Raw genomic sequence first — 16,083 nt, 5'->3', positions numbered from 1 at the left:
GGCAGAGTTCCACATTCAAATTCCACAAAATGCAAGGATGCACCTGAAGGTCACCGCTTCATTCTCGGGGCCTCAGTTTTCTTATCTCTGTAATGGGAAGGACTTTTGGATTCTATGATGGCAAGTGACCCTCTTAGCCCTTAGCTTTTCTTGCATAGTGGAAAATCTGCTGGAAGCAAGTGAAGGTATGAGTGAGCTAGCCAAGGAGCAAGTGTAGAGAGGAGGAGGAGGCCATCTTGGCTTGGAAATGGGCTGCCCCTTTTGCCCTACGGCACTGCACGGAGACTGGGCCATTGTACCTGGATGTTGGATAGTTTGGAGGGCTCCCCTGGGTCAGGCACACCAGTGCACGCCTGGACTTCCTTAGAAGGGACCCTGGGCATGGCCCACAGCTGGATCCATGACTGAGGTGCCCCAGCCATGAGCAGTGGCAAAGGCCCATGGCAACACCTCAGTCAGAGCAGGGAGGGGACCATCGTTAGCTTCAAAAGTAGAGAAGTAAACTGTTAAGAGTGAAATTATTAAATGACTACAAAATGTTAACTAGACATTTGCAACTTAACTCCTGTGGTTTATGTAAATTATATGTGATGCATGTGGGTGCATTTGAATATATTTGACACGGGGAAGCATGTGGCCTCGAGAATAAGAATGCCTGGGCCTCTAGGGCCCTTGGAAGACAGGCTAGGGATATGGAGACAGTGAATTTCCTGCAGGCCAGAAACCACATCCCTGGGTCTAGTAGCAGCAGGGTGGTGGTGAGGGAGTGAGCTAGAACCTCTGGGGATAGAGATGGGGTCCGGTCTGGGAGGGAGGAAGACCCCTCTGATAGGCGTGTCAGACAGACCAAAGCAGGTCCCAAAAGGTCCCTGCAGAGGTGACTGGTGAGACCAGACAGGGCCTCAGGGCCAGGCTGCAGTTCTACGCAAGGACCTGGGGCCCCACCAGGAGCTGAGACCCGGGCTCTCCAGGCTTGTGGGGTGGTGGGATTGCTTCTAGACCTCTGCCTGCTGGGAAGGCCGGGGTGCAAATCTGCAGCCTGCAGTGGAAGTGCCTGGGGGCTTGGAGGTGCCCAAAGTCCCCATAATTGCCATCAGCTCTATACCTCAGAGGCACCACCAGAAGACAATACCCTTTGTTTTGGACAATGGACATTTTCTCAGTCTTATATGAAGTATACATTAAAAAGCGTCTTCAGGCTGGGTGTGGTGGCTCACACCTGTAATCCCAGCACTTTGGGAGGCCGAGGCGGGTGGATCACGAGGTCAGGAGATCGAGACCATCCTGGCTGACATGGTGAAACTCTGTCTCTACTAAAAATACAAAAAATTAGCCGGGCATGGTGGCTGGCGCCTGTAGTCCCAGCTACTCGGGAGGCTGAAGCAGGAGAATGGCGTGAACATGAGAGGCGGAGCTTGCAGTGAGCCGAGCCGAGATGGCACCACTGCACTCCAGCCTGGGCGACAGAGCGAGACTCCGTCTCAAAAAAGAAAAAAAAAATGTCTTCAGGGCCAGGCATGGTGGGCTCACACCTGTAATCCTAGCACTTTGGGAGGCCAAGGCAGGCTTATTGCCTGAGCTCAGGAGTTCGAGACCAGCCTGGGCAACACGGTGAAACCTTGTCTCTACTAAAATACAAAAAATTAGCTGGGCGTGGAAGTGTGCGCCCTGTAGTCCCAGCTACTCAGGAGGCTGAGGCAGGAGAATTGCTTGAACCTGGGAGATGGAGGTTGCAGTTAGCCGAGATCATGCCACTGCACTCCACCTTGGGCAACAGAGCGAGACTCCGTCTCAAAAAAAAAAAAATATCTTCAGTAAACATGATGTCTTCATAACAAAGTATCATAGACTGGGTGGTTTAAATACAGAAGTTTATTTTCTCACAGTTCTGAAAGCTGGAAGTCCAGGAGCACAGTGTCATCAGGGCTGGTTTCTGCAGCCTCTCTTTTTGGCTGGGAGCCGTCTTCTCTCTTTCTCTTCATGTGTTCTTTCCTCTGCACATGTCTCTCCTCATTTCCTCTTCTGATTGGATCAGGGCCCATCCTCATGACCTTATTTTACCTGAATTACCTCTTTAAAGATCCTGTCTTTAAATGCAATCACATTCTGAGGTACTTGGTGTGAGGACTTCAACATAGGAGTTTGCGGGGCATAGAATTAAACTTGTAACACTTATGATTTTTTTTTTTTTGAGATGGGGTCTTGCTCTGTTGTCCAGGCTGGAGTGCAGTGGCACCATCATAGCTCACTGCAGCCTCAAACTCCTGGGCTCAAACCATCCTCCCACCTCAGCCTCCGGAGTAGTTGAGAGTACAGGCACAAGCCACCACACCTGGCTAGCTTAAAAAGAATGTGTTAGAGAGGGGGTCTCACTATATTGCCCAGGCTGATCTCGAATTCCTAACCTCAAGTAATCCTCCTGTCCTCAAGTGATCCTCCTGCCTCAGCCTTCCAAAGTGCTGAGATTACAGGTGTGAGCCACTGCACCCAGTTGGCCCCAGCCCACTTTTTAAGCTATGATGTAAGTACAAACAGTGGGCTGGCTTTGGAAGTGCAGATTGGATACTGGTCCCAAGACCATCCTGTGGAAATTCTGGTGCCTCCCATGCCTACTAGTTTTGATTAGAGGTAGTTTAGGGACACAGCCTGCACTCAGGATGTCCCCTCTGGACATGGCCACCACTGGCCAGCTGGACTGGGAGGGGGTCAGTGTTGTCACCAACATGATAGGACTTCTTAGAACAGGCCCGGCAGCTCTCTCTAACAAACGATGTATGTCTGGTAATCTTTGACTTTGAAAACTCTGTTCTCTTTAAAAACAAAGTTTCAAATTCTCTATCTGGAGCTGCTATTTATAGAATCATCTAGGAATCCTTCACAAAAAAAGGAGACAAATTTGTGGCATTTGTGTTTTTACAAAGTAGCACATTTATTGTTGAAAAACACAGGTGAAAAAGAAGAAAACAAAATCAACAGTAATTGGACCTCCCAGAGATCAGTGTTAACATTTTGGTTTCTCTATCTATCTTCATCTCTCTCTGTGTTTTAATTTACATCTCAATCTACGCTTATATAATTAAATTGACTTGAAAGATAAGATTACACGGTGCCATATCATAACTTCTTATCAATTAGTATATCATGATCACTTCGCAGGGCATGGGATCATTTTCTAAGAGGCCATTTAAGACGGTGGCCGAGTACGAGAATGGCATAAGCTATTCAACAAATTTCCTATTGTTGAATAATTGGGTTGTTTTACCTTTTTAGCAATATCAAATGAAGCTGTGATAACATCCTTTAAGCTAAATCTTTGCCATGATCATTTACTAAGGATAAATTTGTAGAAGCAAAACTTCTGAGTTAAAGACAAAGCATTATTTTAAAATGTTCAACTTTATTTACTTTTGAATAGATAATATATATGGTGTATATATACACATTACAAACTATATGTGTATTATCTCTATGCATATGTACATATATACCTCTCTCTCTATGTGCGCGTGTGTGTGTGTATATATATATATATATATATATATATATATATATATATATTTTCAGAGACAGGGTGTTGTTCTGTCACCCAGGCTGGAGTGCAGTGGTGCAATTGTAGCTCACTGCAATTTGAACTCCTGGGCTTCAGTGAGCCCCCTGCCTCAGTCTCCCAAGTAGCTGGGACTATAGGCATATGCCACTATGACAAGCTGCTTTGTTTGTTTTGTTTTGTTTTAATTTTTATTAGAAACAAGGTCTCTCTATGTTGCCCAGGCTGGAATGCAGTGATGTGATCATAGCTCACTGCAACCTTGAACTCCTGGGGTCCAGTGATTCTCCTGCCTCAGCCTCCCCAGCAGCTGTGACTACAGGCACACATGCCACAACATCCAGTTAATTTTTGTATTTTTCATAGAGATGAGGTCTTGCTATGTTTCCCAGGCTGATTTCGAACTCTTAGCCTCAAGTGATCCTCCTGCTTCAGCCTCCCCAAATGCTGGGATTACAGGCATAAGCCACTGTGCCCAGCTATTTTTTTTTTCCACAAATGGTAGTTGCTATGGTTTGAATGTGTCCCCCAAAGTTCATGTGTTGGAAACTTAATCTCCAATGCAACAGTGTTGGGAAGTGAGGCCTAATAAGAGGTGATTAGGTCATGAGGGCAGAGCCAGGATAATGCAATTATTGTGGGAATGGGTTAGTTATTTTAAGAATGGGCTTATTACAAAAGTGAGTCTGGGGCCGGGTGCAGTGGATCATGCCTGTAATCTCAGCACTTTGGGAGGTCGAGGCGGGCGGATCACGAGGTCAGGAGATCAAGACCATCCTGGCTAACACAGTGAAACCCCATCTCTACTAAAAATACAAAAAAAAATTTAGCTGGGCGTGTTGGTACGTGCCTGTAATCCCAGCTACTCAGGAGGCTGAGGCAGGAGAATTGCTAGAACCCGGGAGGTGGAGGTTGCAGTGAGCTGAGATTGCACCACTGCACTCCAGCCTGGGTGACAGAGCGAGACTCTGTCCCAAAAAAGAAAGAAAAAAAGTGCGTCTGGCCCCCTTTTGCTCTCCTGCTCTTGCCCTCTCTTGCCCTTCCACTTTCTGCCGTGGGATGATGCAGCACAAAGGCCGTCACCAGATGCCACCATCATGCTCTTGGATTTCCCAGCCTCCAGAACTATGAGCCAAATACATGTATTTTCTTTATAAATTACCCAGTCTGTGGTATTCTGTTATAGCAACACAAAATGAACTAAGACAGCAGTATCCTCTGTACTATTCTGCACTTTGCATTTTTTCACTTAAGAAATTATCTTGTAGAGTTTTCCAAGTCAGTACTACGTAATATTTTATTATATGCATCTACCATAATATATTTAAGTAGTGCCCTGTTGGCTAGATGTAGTCCCTTACTGATGGTTATGTATTAGTTATATATGACTGTATAACATATTATCCAGAAGTTCAGTGGCTTAGAAAAACAATAAAAAATTATTTTCTTGTACAGTTTTTTGCCGGTCAGAAATTTGAGAAGGATTCATCTGGGCAGTGCTCACTTGGGGTCTTTCATGTGGCTGTAGTCAGATGCAAATTGAGGCTGAAGGTATCTGAAGGCTCAGCTGGGACTAGAAGATCTACTTCTTTCTTTCTAAAACAATTTATTATTACTGTTTTTGGAGATGAGGTCTCAGTATGTTGCTCAGGCTAGTCTCAAACTGGGCTCAAGTGATCCTCCCACCTCAGCCTCCTGAGTAGCTGGGACCACAGGTGTGTGCCACCAGGCCTGGCTAATTTTTCAATTTTTTGTAGCAATAGGAGTCTCACTGTTTTTCTCAGGCTGGTCTCAAACTCCTGGGCTCAAGCAATCCCCTACCTTGGCCTCTCAAAGTGCTGGGATTACAGGCACGAGCCACCATACCGGGCTCAAGAAAATCTATGTCTAGAGTTACTCATACAGCTGGAGAGCTGGTGCTGGCTGTAGGTGGGGGGCCTCAGTTCCTCTCTACATGGATCTCTCCACAGAGCTACTTGAGTGTCCTCTGGAAGCTGACCAGGAAGCTGAGGCAGAAGCTGTGATGCCTTTTATAACCGAGCCTTGGAAGCCACACACCTTTGCTTCCACCACATTCTATTGGTTATGGCAACTACAAAGGTTTGCCCAGGTTTAAGCAGAGGGAATTGACCCTACCTCTCAAAGGAGGATGCTAACATCACATTATAAGAAGAGCATGGGAAATGGGATATATCAGTGCTTCCATCTTTAGAAAATACAGTCTGCCATAGGTTATTTCCTATATTTTGCTATTACCATATGTTAGTAAGTAAATTTTAAAGACTTTCTTTTTTTTTTTTTTTTTTTGAGACGGAGTCTGGCTCCATCACCCAGGCTGGAGTGCAGTGGCAGGATCTCGGCTCACTGCAAGCTCCGCCTCCTGGGTTCAGGCCATTCTCCTGTCTCAGCCTCCTGAGTAGCTGGGACTATAGGCGCCCGCCACCACGCCCGCCTAATTTTTTTTTTTCTATTTTTAGTAGAGACGGGGTTTCACCGTGTTAGCCAGGATGGTCTTGATCTCTTGACCTCGTGATCCGCCCACCTCGGCCTCCCAAAGTGCTGGGATTACAGGCGTGAGCCACCGCGCCCAGCCTTTAAAGACTTTCTATATGTATTGCCAAATCTCCTTTAGAAAGTTGTACTAATTTAGATTCCAACCCCTGGTGATTGAGAAAGTCAATTTCTCCATATCCTTACTAGCACTAAATTTATCTTTTAATTAAAAATCTCTGCCAATTTGACATGCAAGAAATGGTATGTCATTGTTTTAAGAAAATTCCTTCTAAGAAAGCATAAGAGCTAAATTTGAGTAGTGGTATCTATAGTAGTTTGCTAGTTTAGTTGCTATATTAGTTTCTGCCATAAGAAAATACCACAAATTGGGTCGCTTAAACAACAGAAATTTATTGTTGCATAGTTCTGGAGGCTGCAAGTCTAAGATCAAAGTGTCACAGGTTGTTTTCTCCTGAGGCCTCTTTCCTTGACTTGCAGACGGCCGCCTTCTCACTGCTGCCTTTCCTCTGCACACGCACCCCTGATGTCTCTTCTTTTTCTTTTCTTTTTCTTTTTTTTTTTTTTAGGCAGAGTTTCACTCTTGTTGCCCAGGCTGGAGTGCAGTGGCGCGATCTCAGCTCACTGCAACCTCCACTTCCTGGGTTCAAGCGATTCTCCTGCCTCAGCCTCCCGAGTAGCTGGGATTACAGGTGCCCACCACCACGCCCAGCTAATTCTTGTATTTTTAGTAGAGACAGGGTTTCACCATGTTGGCCAGTCTGGTCACAAACTCCTGACCTCAGGCAATCCTCCTGCCTCAGCCTCCCAAAGTGCTGGGATTACAGGTGTGAGCCACCGTACCCGGCCTGTCTCTTCTTTCATTTATGATACCAGTCATGTTGGATTAAGGCCCTTATGACCTCCTTTAATCTTAATTACCTCTTTAAAGGTCCTATCTCCAAATATAATCACACTGGGGACTAGGGCTTCACCATATAAATTTTGGGGGGACACAGTTCAGTCTATAACAGCACCTTTACTGATTTGCTGAGTAATCTTGGGACAGCCACACGTCTCTCTGAGCCTCAGTTTTCTTATCTGTTTAATGGAGAGATACCACATTTCCTTTTCCTCTTTCTCAATGGGTTGTCATGACAAATTAGATAGAACCTGTGGAGCTGAGTGTGGTGGCTCATGCCTGTAATCCTAGCACTTTTCAAGGCCGAGGCAGGCGGATTGCTTGAGTCCAGGAATTTGAGAATAGCCTGGGCAACATGGTGCAATCCCATCTCTACAAAAAATTTGCAAAATTAGCCAGGCATGGCTGGGTGCGGTGGCTCACGCCTGTAATCCCAGCACTTTGGGAGGCCGAGGAAGGTGGATCACGAGGTCAGGAGATCGAGACCATCCTGGCTAACATGGTGAAACCCCACCTCTACTAAAAAAAATACAAAAAAAAAAAATTAGCCGGGCGCAGCGGTGGGCACCTGTAGTCCCAGCTACTCGGGAGGCTGAGGCAGGAGAATGGCATGAACCCGGGAGGCGGAGCTTGCAGTGAGCCGAGATCATGCCATTGCACTCCAGCCTGGGCGAAAGAAAGAGACTCCATCTCAAAAAAAAAAAAAATTAGCCAGGCATGGTGGCATGTTTCTGTGGTCCCAGCTACTCAGGAGACTGAGGTGGAAGGATTACTTGATCCCAGAGGGTCAAGGCTTCAGTGAGCCACGATCATGCCACTATACTCCAGCCTGGGCTACAGAGCAAGACCCTTTCTCAAAAAAATAAAAGGAACATGTGAAAGGGTTCTGGAGAATATAATTATTAACACATAAAATGCTTACAATTTAGGTCTCAATTCTGAGTTTGCACAACATGAGATACCCTTTGTTGACCTGAGTGGTACGCTGATAGTGTAGATGGATGTATCAGTTATGTAATGCTGTGTAACAAACCATCCCTAAACTTAGTGACTTAGAACAGCTGTTTATTATTCTTGCAATTCTGTGGGTTGGCTAGATGGTTCCTCTGCTGTTTTCATTCACACAGCAACAGTCTGCTAATGGCTTCGCTGGGTTAGGTGGTCTAGACTGGCTGGGGTGCCTGTGCCTCTCTCTTCCTGTGGTCTTTCAGGCCAGGTTCCTCACGTAATTGTGAAAGCACTCCAAAAACATAAAAGCAGAAGCCCAGCCTCAGAAGCTGCCCAGCATCACTTTTTTTTTTTTTTTTTTTTTTTTTTTGAGATGGAGTCTCACTCTGTCGCCAAGGCTGGAGTGCAATGGCGTGATCATAGCTCACTGCAACCTTGGCCCCCTGGGCTCAAGTGATCCTCCCACCTCAGCCTCCAGAGTAGCTGGAACTACAGGTGCATACCACCATGCCTGGTTAAATTTAAAAAAAATTTTTTTGTAGAGACTGGGTTTTACCATTGCCCAGGCTGATCTCAAACTCTTGGCCTCAAGCGATCCACCCACCTCTGCCTCCCAAAGTGCTGGGATTTCAGGCATTAGCCACCATGCCTGGCCTGCTCAGCATCACTTCTGCCACATCCTATTGGTCACAGCAAGTCACAAGGCCAACTCAGATTCAAGGGGTGGTGAAATAGATTCCACCTTGTGGTAGTGGAAGCAACAAAGTTACATTGCAAAAGAGCATGGACACAGGGAACTTGATTCTGTTTGGGGCTATTATTGTTACAATTCTCCATGGGGACCCTTTGCAAAGCCCATATGTATCTGTCCCCATACTGAGTCAGCATGCCCCACACACTCTCCCAGAGACTAGTGGACTTTGCCCTGCCCTTATTCTTTTTTTTTTTTTTTTTTTTGAGATGGAGTCTCGCTCTGTCGCCCAGGCTGGGGTGCAGTGGTGCATTCTCGGCTCCCTGCAACCTCCGCCTCCTGGGTTCAAGCAATTCTACTGCCTCAGCCTCCTGAGTAGCTGGGACTACAGGCACGTGCCACCACGCCCGGCTAATTTTTGTATTTTTAGTAGAGACGAGGTTTCACCATATTGGCCAGGCTGGTCTTGAACTCCTGCCCTCGTGATCTGCCTGCCTTGGCCTCCCAAAGTGCTAGGATTACAGGTGTGAGCCACCGCGCCCGGCCAGACTTTGCCCTTATTCTTGGCGATGATCCAGTGTCTCCCAACTTGCACCTAAGCCCATTCTCAGCCGATCCAGCTCCAGAGCCCTGCCCACTGGCTGTGGCTCTGGTTTGGGGCTCTGTTTATACTCTCTGGCCTTGCTGATGTACCTGGGGATTTGAATTTGCATCATCCTGCTAGGCTTCCCACTGCTGACTAGCCCCTACTCTGTTTCCTGGAACTCAGCCCAGCCCAACTCTCTCAGCTGCCTTCTAGCAGGGCCAGACCTGCTCTTCCCAAGAAGTTCACACAACACCAGTGGGTTCTCTTGACCAATTTCCCAGGAAAACTGCTTAATACATCTAAAAGGGCAAAATAGTTCTTTCCACTTTGATTCACCTCAACCTAATAAGCTCCAATAATTCAGGCCTTTGAGAAATTCCACAATTTATGCTTCAAATTTCAGTCACATTTTGTGTGTGTCTTACACATGTTCTTTAGAGCTCATGAGTTATTGCTAATATAAATCTGTGCGGTTATTATTGATAAGAGCTATAAAGGAAGAGGTAATACCAAGACGGCAGAATCTCACAGCACGGTTTATTGGGAGGGCTGCCGAAAAGTTAACATGAATCACGTCTTCCTAATTGAATTGCATTTTCTGATGTAGCAGCAGGGCTTGCTGCCTAAGGACCTTCAGAGGGCTGTAAAGCCAAGCATCATTGAAGTGTTTGGTAATGAAGGTTTGAATTTTTATAAACCAACTCTTTTGTAAGCGGCACTTTTTGGTAAATGTATTAATTTGCTAATTATTGAAATGATTCTAGTATTGTTAAGTAAAAAAAGGTACACAATTGACTAGTTACGTATCTTTTGTGTACAAAGGTGAGAAAATTAATATAGTATAATATGATATGATATAATATATAAAGTGTGTGTATCTCCTTTCTTTGGAAGTGTCTGCAAGAAACCAGTAATATTTTCTCATGGGAGAAAAAATGCGTGTCTGAGGCTGGACGCAGTGGCTCACATCTGTAATCCCAACACTTTGGGAGGCTGAGTTGGGCAGATGGGTTGAGCCCAGGAGTTCGAGACTAGCCTGGACAACATGGTGAGACTCTGTATCTACAAAAAATACAAACAATTAGCCAGGTACAGCCGAGTGCGCCTGTAGTTCCAGCTACTCAGGAGGTTGAGGTGGGAGGATCACTTGAGCCTGGGAGGTTAAGGCTGTAGTGAGCTGAGATTATGTCACTGCACTCCAGCTTGGGTGACAGGGCAAGACCCTGTCTCTCCTCCACCCCTCCAAAAAATGGGTCTCTGGTAGCAGGATGGGAGGGAGATTTTCTAGTTTACCTTTTGTGCTTTTTGAATTATACCATGTAAATGTATTGCCTATCCAAAATTAAATCACTACTGTGGGGTGGGTACTGACTGGGAGGGGGCACAAGGGAGCCCTCCAGGGCCCTGGACATCTTCTGAGCCTTCGTTCTGGATCTTGATGGTTACGTGGGTGAACACACATGAAAAGTCATCAATCCATACACTTAAGTTCTATGCACTTTATTTTAAATTATGCTTCAAAAAAAGTGATGTATTTTAATGACATAAAATACAGTCAGCCCTCCATATCTGTGGGTTCCATATTCACGGATTTAACCAACCATGAATCAAAAATATTTTTTAAAATGGATGTTTGCATCTGTACTGAATACATATAGACTTTAAAAAGAATCATTATTCTTCCAGCCTGAGGAACATGGCGAAACCCCATCTCTACCAAAAATACAAAAAATTAGCTGAGTGTGATGGCATGTGCCTGTAGTCCCAGCTACCCGGGAGACCAAGGTGGGAGGATTACTTGACCCTGGGAGATGGAGACTGCAGTGAGCCGAGATCAGGCCACTGCACTTCAACCTGGGTGATGGTGTGAGACCCTATCTCAAAAAAAAAAAATCATTATTCTCCAAACAATATAGCCTAACAACTATTTACGTATATATATACTTTTTTTTTTTTTTTTTTTGAGACAGAGTCTCGCTATTGTCACCCAGGCTGGAGTGCAATGGCATGATCTCGGCTCACTGCCACCTCTGCCTCCCAGGTTCGAGTGATTCTCCTACCTCGGCCTCTTGAGTAGCTGTGATTACAGGTGCCTGCCACCACACCTGGCTAATTTTTTTTTTTTTTTTAGATGGAGTCTTGCTCTGTCACCCAGCCTGGAGTGCAGTGGCGTAATCTCGGCTCACTGCAACCTCCCCTTCTTGGGTTCAAGCCATTCTACTGCCTCAGCCTCCCCAGTAGCTGGGATTACAGGAGCGCACCACCACACCGAGCTAATTTTTATATTTTTAGTAGAGACGGGGTTTCGCCATGTTGGCCAGGCTGGTCTCAAACTCCTGACCTCAGGTGGTCCGCCCACCTCGGCCTCCCAAAATGCTGTGATTACAGGTGTGAGCCACCATGCCCGGCCTATTTACATATTTTTTACAGTATATTAGACATTATAAGTAATCTAGAGATGATTTAAAGCAGCAGTCTCCAAACTTTTTGACACCAGGGACTGGTTTTGTGGAAGACAATTTTTCCATGGACAGGGGCATAAAACTGATTCCACATCAGAGGATCAGGCGTTATAGTCTCATAAAGAGCACACAGCCTAGACCCCTCGAATGCTCAGTTTGCAATAGGGTTTGCGTGCCTCTGAGAATCTAATGCCGCTGCTGATCTGACAGGAGGGGGAGCTCATGCGGTCATGCTAGCTTGCCAGATGCTTGCCTCCTGCTGTGTGGCTCTGTTCCTGACAGGTATAGGCTGGTACTGGTCCACGGTCTGGGGTTTGGGGACTCCCCTCCGATTTAAAGTATATGGAACGATGGGCATAGGTTACATGCAAATACAATACCATCTTATATCAGCGACTTGAGCATCCGAATATTTTGGTATCCGCGGTCGGGGGGCTGGTCCCAGAACCAATCTCCCATGGATAGCAAGGGATTATTGTATATTAAAAATAATTTTATTTATTTATTTACTTATTTATTTATTTATTTTACTTTAAGTTCCGGGATACATGTGCAGTGTGCAGGTTTGTTACAAAGGTATGCATGTGCCATGGTGGTTTGCTGCACCTATCAACCCGTCATCTAGGTTTTAAGCCCTGTATGCATTAGCTATTTGTCCTAATGCTCTCCCTCCCCTTACCCCCACACCCCCCAAAATAATTTTAAACATAAAGTCAGACCAGGATATATTGCCTTGCTCCACAAAAATAAATGTGTTTCTAAAAAGTTTACTCAAGCCTGTTTCTAGAAAGTGAAGCATAACTTCCAACTGGCTTTCATTATGATGTCTAAGATGTATTCATGTACTGACTCCATTCAAGGAGTGGCAGTACTGGTGTTGGTCTGAGCACTAGGAGCCTGCTGGGGTGAGCCCATCCACTCTCTGAGTCTGGGCTTGATGATGGAAAGAGAAAAGGAGAGGTGAATTGAGTCTCCTTGAAAGACTTGAGAAATTAGAGCCGGGCGCGGTGGCTCACGCTTGTAACCCCAGCACTTTGGGAGGTCGAGGCGGGAGGATCACCTGAGGTCAGGAGTTCGAGACCAGCCTGGCCAACATGGTGAGACCCCCGTCTCTACAAAAATACAAAAATTAGCTGGGCATGGTGGCATGCACCTCTAATCCCAGCTACTTGGGAGGCTGAGGTGGAAGAATCACTTGAACCTGGGAGGCAGAGGTTGCAGTGAGCCGAGATTGTGCCATTGCACTCCAGCCTGGGCAACAGAGCGAGACTCCATCTCAAAAAAAAAAAAAAAAAAAATCAGAGAAATTAGAGCCCAGCAGAGAACACAGGAAGAGATGTCAACACTGCCTGATCGCCTCTGCATCTGGGAGCTTGCTGGGCACTGTGCATGCTGGTACAACAGAAGCAGACAAAGAATTCTTCTGAGAGGCAAGAGAGGAAATCAAAATTGGAAAACAGAACCATATACTAATAATCCACTCATTTGCTGAGCACTTTACCATTTTCTTTTCTTTCTTTCTTTTCTTTTTTTCTTTTTTTTTTTTTTTTTTTTTTAATTTTTGAGATGGAGTCTTGCTCTGTCGCCCAGGCTGGAGTGCAGTGGCATGATCTGGGCTCACTGCAACCTCTGCCTCCCCAGTTCAAGCGATTCTCCTGCCTCAGACTCCTGAATAGCTGGGATTACAGGCACAGGACACCACATCCAGCTAAGTTTTGTATTTTTAGTAAAGACGGAGTTTCACCATGTTGGCCAGGCTGGTCTCAAATTTCTGGCCTCAAGTGATCTGCCTGCCTCAGCCTTCCAAAGTGCTGAGATTACAGGCGTGAGCCACCGCGTCCAGCCCACTTTCCCATTTTCAATATCCTTTTACGCCTGTTACATCATTTGACTTTGAAATCACTCTATGAATGGATGGGGTGCATGTTCATCGTCCCACCTTGTGAATGAGGAAGGAAGCTGAGACCTAGAGAGCAAAGTCACAGGAGGTGACAGAGCCTGTATTCAAACCCATATTTTACAATTCTAAGTCTGATGTGCTCATTGCTGCTTTCCAGAGAGGTCTCAGATCATCTAGACTGAGCTCTGGCTTCCCTGTTTACCAGTTGTGTGATTTTGGGCAAGTTGCTGAACCTCTCTTGCCTCTCTGTTCTCATTCTGTACAATGGAGCTGGTATAAGGATTACATGAGCCAATAAAAAGAAAGCACATGGTAAGTGCTCATCAAAAATTAGCTTTTGTTTTTATTCCTAGAAAAAAAGAAAGTGAGACATGATAATGGCAAAGATGAGAAATCTGAGAATCATAGAGAGAAGGGGGTGAGAAGAACAGTTCAGAGGTGGAAATGGCTCTAGCACGTCAGTGCTCAGCTCCCCCAGGCAGTAAGAACAGGAATAGGGTGACCAGGCAGAGGCCAGGGCAGGCCAGCAGTACCAGTAGGAAGATGCCCTCACCCCCACCTTGGCCTTCAACCTGAAGAAGCTCAGTGTTTCCCTAGGCCCAAATCTAGCTGGCAGCCAGCCCAGGACAGACAGTGAAGACAGGAGTGGGGAAAAGAGATGGATAAGGCATCTTGGCCACCCTCAAGGGGTTCGTGGTCTGGTTGTAAGATTGAGACAGGGCTATGTGAGCTAAGATGGCTTCCCTCAGTCTCCCCAGAATGCCAGGCTCCCTGTCCAGTGAGGTGCTGGTAAAAATGGAACAACTAGCTCTTTGCTGGGGGATGACAGGTCAGAGGGGCTGATATGCCAATTTTCATGTTTGCCAGTTTCCATGGTGTAAATACTCTTATTGTGGCCATCTTCAAAAAGAAGCAGGTCCTGGCATCAAGCCGTGAGGGCAGGACAGGCAGTAAGGTGAGGACAAAGGTGTGGGGTCACGGTCAGAGGTTGGAGACCTGCGTCCTGGTCCCTGAGAGAGTGCACAGGAATGCTATGTACCTTGGACACATCAGTTTACCTCTTTGACCTCCAGTCACCTCAAGGAAGAAAATGAAAACATACCGTGTTGGAGGGTGGGCAGAGCTGGTGTGAATCCAGGCCAGAGGGTATTTTTCAAGCACTTGCTATGTGCTAAGCCCTGGGATACAGAGACAAATAACAGAGCATCGTGCTGGGGAAGTGGGCAGATGTGAAAGTCCCATGACCTCATCGACGTAGTGGTGGTGATGATTAGTAAGTAGGAGGTGATGGCCTTGTCGTGTCTGAGTCACACAATTCATTCTGTCAGTCCCCAGATGTTTTGTTTTGTTTTGTTTGAGACAGAGTCTCACTCTGTCACCGAGGCTGGAGTGCAGTGGTGCCATCTCGGCTCACTGCAACCTCCGCCTCCTCCCAGGTTCAAGTGATTCTCCTGCCTCAGCCTCCCAAGTAGCCGGTACTACAGGCGCACGCCACCACGCCCAGTTAATTTTTGTATTTTTTGGTAGCGACAGGGTTTCACCATGTTGCCCAGGATGGTCTCAAACTCCTGATCTCATGTGATCTGCCTGCCTTGGCCTCCCAAAGTGCTGGGGTTACAGTCGTGAGCCGCCACTCCCAGCCAGTCCCCAGATTTTTATTGAGGACTGGCTGTGGGCCAGGCACTGGGAAACAGCAGTGAACGAAACTCTCTGCCCTCCAAAAATGGAGACGGGACACTAATCTAAGAAACACAAAATAGATAAAACTATTTTTTATTAAGTGAAGCAGAGTCAGGGGCAGAGTTGCCAGGAGCACTATGTGAGGCAGGTGGACAGGGAAGCCTGTCTGAGGGCCAATGAGGCCGAGACTGGAGAGAAGTGAGGAAGGCGTTGGACAGATTTCTGGGGGAACAGCATCCAGGCTGAAGGAGCAGCAGGTGCAAGAGTCCTGAGGTGGAAGTGTGCTAAGGGAGGGAGGTGAGATGGGGCAAGGGAAGGGGGAACTCTGAGAGGCAGCCAGGGGTCATCCCAAAGGGCCTGGTGGAGCACAAGGAGGGAGGCTTTAGATGGGCCTCTAACCCCATGCTACTGGAGGGCTGGGAGCTGAAAACTAGCTCAGCTCTCAGATTTGAAAGAATCTGTGTGAAGACGCCAGAGGACAAGTGTGGGAGCAGGGAGGGCAGGTGGGAAGCTCTAGCAATCATCCCCAGAGACATCACAGTGGCCGGGCCAAGTGACAGCATGTGACGGGTGTGAGGTGTGAGGACGGGCTCTGTTCGCAGTATATCCCGAAGGTAGAAGCAACCAGGCTTGTGGCCAGAACAAATGGTCCCAGGAAGGCAGAAACATCCATGAAGAGCATAGCTAGTAACAACTCCCAGCCAGTGAGCTCCGTCTGTGGGCTAGGAGCTTTCCCTGAATTATATCACTTGGTTTTCAGACCAAATCCTGCAAGGAGGCATTGCTCGTCAAGTTACAAAGAATACATGGAGGCTCAAGAGGTTGGGTGATATCCCCAAGACCCTATGTCAAGCCTT

The sequence above is a fragment of the Pongo abelii genome, chromosome 5, assembly GCF_028885655.2.
Source record: "Pongo abelii isolate AG06213 chromosome 5, NHGRI_mPonAbe1-v2.0_pri, whole genome shotgun sequence".
Taxonomy (NCBI): Eukaryota; Metazoa; Chordata; class Mammalia; order Primates; family Hominidae; genus Pongo; species Pongo abelii.
Note: the sequence above shows the minus strand (reverse complement) of the source record.